Below are 6,784 nucleotides of genomic sequence, written 5' to 3' on the forward strand. Positions count from 1 at the left end.
TTTAAGCCACCGGGTCGGGGACATGAACCTCAGTCGATTACATGGGAGTCCAGCGACATAGCCATTACGCCATTACGGCTATGTTTGGTTCCCCGCAATAGAGTATTTTAAACTGTAGCCCTTATGCTGTACATTCCATCTCTACATTTATTCATTCTACACAACTGGAACTCTGTACCCTTTAACCTACCTCATTCCATTTGTTTTTACAGTTTTATTTATCTAACAAGTTTTAACTTCAGCTGCCTTTATCTTCCTCCCAAATAAGCAAGGACTCAATGTCTGTCTATGTTGTATATGACTTTAATAACATTTTAAAACATACACAAGTTGTGGGTGTTTTTAGAGTGTACATATTTGGATTACCAATGTATTTTTCTGATGTCTGTTGATTATTTGTTATCTTTCCAGTCTTTGTTTCTGGGTTCTTTTTCCTTCTTGCCTATCAAGCATATTTATTAAAAGTCAGTTTATTCAGGTTCTAAATGTATCAAAAATGTATGTCTTTATTTCACCTTCAATAGTGGTATAGTTGGAACCAGCAGTTAGCGTAATGGCTATGTTGCTGGACTCCCATGTAGCCGACTGCGGTTCTAGTCCTGGACCTGGTGGCTTAAACTCACACTGGGCGTGTGTGCGTGCGTGCCCAAGATCCTGAGAAGAGAATGGAAGAGAAGGGATTGCGGCGTGGTCATCCCCCCGGGGGTGATTTCTCTCTTTCTGTTTCTCTGTCTCTCTCTGTCTTTCTGGCGAGTGCACACACCCTATAGCAAAAACCTCTCCAAGAAAAGAGAAAAAAATAGTGGCATAGTTTACCTGATTATATAATTCTAGGTTCACAATATTTTTTCCTCAGAACTATGCCACAGTTTGTAGCAGAATCCCAGACACCTAGAACACCTAGAAATGCATTAATGAATGATTTTTAGAAATTCTAGGGCATCAAAACAGCAGAAGTAATATTGGACTAGTGGTCAGAAAAACTGGCCTTAATTTCTAGATCTTCTGTGTATTACAATTTAGTTTGGCAAAAGCCATTTAAATGCCAGTTTCTCATTTGAAAATGAGAAAAACAATCTGTGTCCTAATTCACAATGTCCTTGTGAGTTCCAAAACAAAAAGAATATAATGCGTTTGAAAATGTTTCACTAATTATAAAATTATGCAATTTCTGGGCAATCAATTAATTATTGTAACACAATTAACATTCATTGAGAAACATTTCCAAAATACTGCTTTAAATCCACATCCACTTATTGAGTTTGAAAATGAGTCTGGCAAAGACTCAGAATATCCAATAAGGTTGGTTTATTTATCTCTACTAAACAGTAGAATAATTTTATTGTGTTTCACAGACTTAACTCTTACCTGTGGAATTTAATTAAATCAATTAGTAAAAAGTGTACTGGTGCAGCAAAACCAAATACTATATGTTTGAAGACTCCTCCAGTTTGGTGATATAGTGAAAGCAGTGATGGTTTTTAAAGTAGGTTCAAGTATAAGTGGTTAATTGGAAAAGTTGGTATTCCTAGAAGTGATGCTCTTTTGACAGGAAATTATTTGACAGTGTTTAAGAAAATTGATTAGATCCCTGGAGAAAATGACAGATGAAGCTTAAAATGAATAATGACCCAGTATCTATAACGGTTGGAAAAGTTTTTCTCTTTCTGAATTGCAGTCACAAACAATATTTTATCCTCAGAGAAAAGACTTTCAAAGAACCAGCTAGAAATCAGGTGGAAGGAACAGGATGGATTATTTTTGGCCTAAAGATGAAGGTAACTATTCCATTTTCCCCAGATGCAAACACACACACACATGTTTTCATAGCAGAGTAACCTAGTTAAATTATTCTTGTCTGCCTTGGGTGGTATTTGCTAGGTTTATTTAGAGAAACTGGTCTATTTATGGATGTCATTCCTATCTCTTTCTCACTGTCTGAAATTGAAGAAAAAAATTTTTTTTTCCCAAACTCAGTCATGTTTGACGAATTTCCTCAGAATTTAAATGGGTCAGTATCTGAATCCCCTACTTTGATATAAAGTGCTCAGTCATTACTGACTCCCAGTATAGATATTAGAAATACTTATTGGTCTATGAGGTTCCCCTCCATCTCTTGGCACACCTTATTTGCCAAAGAAGATATAATGATGGAAATGAGGCTGAAGCATCAACTCGTCATGGGTTGAAGGAGATGGGGAGCAACTGGGCTCAGTAGTTTGATATTTGTCCACTTGGGCATTTTCTGGAAAGGCCCTTCATATTTATTGTTATCTATTTATTCTTATCCTGTTCCAGGTGAACAAATCATTTTTTTTAGAGAGATTTAGAGAGCATGTGCACTCAACAGAGAGACACAGAGAGAGACAGAGAGACTGAAAGTGAGAAATCACACTCGAGGGGGGATGGCCACACCACAATCCCTTCTCCTCCATTCTCTCAGGATTTTGGGCATGTACATGCACACCCCCAATGTGAGTTTAAAGTAGGCGGGTATGGGACTCAAACCCTGGTCAACTACGTGAGTCAAGTGACATAACCATTATGCCATCTGCTGGTCTCCCAAGGGAACAAATGTAAGGGGTTGTAACCTAATGGGATTCAACTAGAGACCAATTTTTCTTTCTTTCTTTCTTTTTTTTTTTTTTTTTTTTTGATACTTGACGGAATAGACATGGCACCACTTTTCCCCTCAAGTTTTAGGTATGTAACCTTTTTAAAACTTCTTTTTCTTTATTTATGATAGAGTATGTGGGTGTGCATAAGAGAGGGGGAGAGAGAGATGAACACTTTCCACAGGATGTAGTTGCACTGCAGTCTTCTTTGGCCAGTCCTTCAGTTCATCAGCTCCTGGGCACTTGTGCACATGTTTGGCATGTTTCGGACTGATGGGGTCTGGGATTTTAACTGCAGTTGCCATGTGAATTCCAGCCCTGCACATGGATATCCTACCATTTGCACCACCACCGCTAGGCTAGGTATTTAACTATTAATAACTTATTTCCAGCTGATTTTACATATTACTTCAGCCTATCCTGGTGTATTAAAAAGAGTTCTACCACTATTGGCACAGAGATTGGTATATAATAAGTGCACAGTACATATTTATTACATTTAAAATGAACAAAAGCTTTCTTTTGGAATTATTTATTTAATTTTATTTATATTATTTTAATTCGCTATAGGGAACATGTGCTTACAAGAGAGAGAGAGAGAGAGAAAGTGAGAAAGCAAGCTGCCAGGTCCCAGACTTAACTGCATTAGACCACGTGGGAGTCCAGCACCTTAACCACCATAGCACCTGCTAGCCCCATGAAAGCTTTTTCAAATTAAAATGATTTATGTTCCAAGATGGAATTAAAAAATATTTATTTAATTTTATTTATTTATTCATTCATTCATTTTAATTTGACCGGAGAGAGACACAGAGAGAGAGAGGGAAAGTGAGAAAGCAAGCCACCAGGTCTGGGACTTGAACCATGGTCGGCCATGTGGGAGTGTCCAGCACCTTAACCACCACGTCACCTGCTGTCCTACAAGATGGACTTTAAAGAAAACTTTATTCCATTCTTTCATGAGAGTGAAAGACAGAAAAAGAGAGAGAGAAGCATCCTCAAGAGGGTTTCACGCTGTGATCTACCTGCAACCTTCCCAGCCAGCCAAGATCACAGGGGCCTGGTGTGTACAGGTCGACAGGAGAATCTCCTGTGATCTTCCATACAGAGTCAACTTCACTTGAAAAGCACCATACTGCTGTGCCACCACGCGGGCCCCAAGATGAACTTCTAAGCTCTTTAAGCTAAAAACCAGTTAATTCTCTAATGCTTATGTCTCTACTAGCTTGCTATGATTTTAAGATCATGCTCTCAAGTTTTAATCTGTCCTAGGCATTTCCTTGTGTGTTTTCACATTTTATTATTCTTTGCTCCCAATATTTTAAGATCTTTTATAGTTATACCATTTCTCTTGTGGACTCTTTCTAATTTGAATCTCATGTTTTAAAATTATGGTCACTAGCCAAGAACCTTTTGGTTAATCCTTTTATCCATTAATCCCGGTTTTTAAATACTTGCTATTTAAATAACAGTCAATCGAGAAAAGAATAAAATGCCAGTGAGGTCAATTACCCCTTGGCCCAAACCCCCAGTGGCAGTGGATACAGTCTTCCATTCTAATACTGTTCTGTCTATTTTTTTTTTTTTAAGTTTGGTCATTGTTTTGAAAAGTTAAAAAAGCTGACATTTAAGTATTTTTCTCTCTCTTTTTGTGTGTGCAGTTCACAACAATTTTCATGATTCGTTCTCCTGGTCATTTGCTGCATCTGAAGTGGGTGTGTTTTATTGCATAAAATACCATCCATCTAAGAGTTATAGTTCCACTTACGATGATTAGATGAAAGATTAGTTTCCTGTCAAGTCCATATTCACTTTGGAATGAAAATTACACCACAAGAGAAATGAGAAACTGTAAATAGGCTTTGGCACAATCACTGGATCGTCAGCTGGCAAGGTTTGTTGGCGAGAATGCTGGTGTTCGGGAGACTCTCACAGCTCTGGCTCTCACTGTTCCTCTAGTATTCTTAGTTCTTCAGTTCGAAGGCGTCTCCTCACAAGCTGAGAACCTTGGTAATCCAAAGAAGTCACCCAGTCATTTTCTTTGACATTGACTCATTTTAATTCTCTATGCATACAAGTATCTATCACCCACTACTTGGTATTTTTCTTGTTTGTTTCTTTTACCTTTCCTCCTAGAATTTACATTGGGGACTTAACCATCTTTCTTCTTTTCTTCTTTTTTTTTTTTAAAAAAGAATTGTTTCATTTAATTTTACTCTTTAGTGTTATTTATTTATGTATGTATTTATTTATTTTAATTTGAGCAGGGAGAGACACAGAAAGAGAGAGAGGGAAAGTGAGAAAGCAAGCTGCCCGGTCTGGGACTGGAAACATGGTCAGCCATGGGGGAGTCCAGCACCCTAACCACAACACCATCTGCCAGCCCCTATCCATCTTTTTTCATTGACGAATATCTAGCATTTAAAAGGGGACCGATAATATTCCACATCTCATCTAATCTAAGAAAATACCAGTTGTAAGATGCACCATCATTTTAGGTATGCAAGATATTACCACTTTTTCACTATGGGACAATGCCTTCTTGTCTGGGACTTATTTTATATTTTATTTTATTTTATTATTTTATTTTTAATTTCCAGAGAGTGCATGTGCTTGTCAGAGAAAGAGAGGGAAGAGGAGAGAGAAAGAGAGAGAGAGAGAGAGAGAGAGAGAGGAGAGAGAGAGAGAGCGAGAACTCCCCTATGGGGCATGGGTACACTACAATTCTTTTTCCTCTAGTTCCTCATCCTGTCAGAATCCTAGACATGTGTTTTAAGCCACTGTGGACAGGACTCAAACCCTGGTCAGCTATGTGGGATCCAGCTTCCTCTGCAAAGCACTTAGTCGCCACACTATAAGGCTGGCTCTAAAGAGCTCTTTTAAAAGTTTATTTAGAAAGATCATAGATTTACCATATATCTCATTGTACAGTCTAAAAATGAAAATACCAAAGCAAATTATCTATTCCTGAAATAACTTTTCACTCAGAGTTCAATTCTTCAGTATTTTCAATGAAAAATTACCAATTGCTGTTAATTTGTACACACTATTGTCTGTTTATCAAGAGTGTTGATGGGGGGGGGGGCACAAGTGTATTAAGGCAGGGAACACTAGTGGGAGCTGTGGCGTGGAGGTTACCCCAGTCTGGAGCGTGGAGGCCTTCGGACTTTGCCAGCTTAAAGCACCAAAGGGAAAAAATGCAGGACAGGGAAAAAAAAGTCATCCACCATATAGTAGAAAAGCATCTCAAATTATGAGGGAGGCCCACAAATAAGAGAAAAAGGAAAATATTGAAGAATGAGAAGGCCTTATGTCTAAACCTTATTGGTGAAAGATTGCAGTGATTTCAAAGTCATTTTAATCCCCCAAAAGGGGGATATTCAAAGAAAGACGCTTGTGAGTTAATTAAAAAGTATTTAAACCAATTTAGTGGCTAGCTGGAGCAGAGTGAGTTACACAACAGCACCAGAGACAGGCAGGGCCGTCAGCACTGTTCCTGGAGACGGTCATCAGGCAGACGGTGGCCTGCAGGCAGCCCCAGTACCAGGGCTACAGCCTTGAACTTCTGGACGTCCTAAATGCAAGTAATCTGAAAACATTTGGGGAATGGCATTTTGATCTGAAGAAACTGCCAAACATTAAAACGAGGAAAATTTGTGCTAATGATGCAGTTTCCAAGAAGTGCAAGAAGACAAAGACTATTTTAACAGTAGACAAAGATTGAGAAGAATTGGATCTAAAAGGTGAATCCAGTGACTTGGATGAAAAAAACGACTGCGGTGGACTAATTGCCTTTACTCGAGTCAAAAATAAATGGTCTGAAAGCCTAAAGAGTCAAATCATTGAGTTGGGCAAGTACTTGTGCATAGATCCAAGGCTTTGCCACCTCACTGTTCTCTTCTGGGATGGGAATCTTATTTGTAGTTTCAAACATGCTACAACATCTACTTAGAAATGAAGGTTGCTTTTCATTTACATTAAGTCACTAACATAGAAGTGATCTACAAAGGCCTTTTAATGTGACTCTGTGTTTGGAGGGAGGAAGAACAATATGAGTGAAGACAAAAAAATGATTTTTTGATTTTTTTCTCAGGTGTACCTGCTTAGAGTTGCCTGACCTTGCATTTTGGAAAGTGGACACTTTCTAAAAAGTTCCTTCGGGTGCCTCT

General features: G+C 38.4%; 1 pseudogene; it reads left to right on the plus strand.

Annotated features, from left to right (window-relative positions):
* The first annotated feature begins 1,750 nt into the window (after nucleotides 1–1,750).
* Nucleotides 1,751–6,567, plus strand: LOC102483534 (translation machinery-associated protein 16 pseudogene; annotated as a pseudogene).
* Nucleotides 6,568–6,784: the final 217 nt, after the last annotated feature.

Source organism: Tupaia chinensis, unplaced genomic scaffold (genome assembly GCF_000334495.1).
Source record: "Tupaia chinensis unplaced genomic scaffold, TupChi_1.0 Scaffold000434_1, whole genome shotgun sequence".
Lineage (NCBI taxonomy): Eukaryota > Metazoa > Chordata > Mammalia > Scandentia > Tupaiidae > Tupaia > Tupaia belangeri.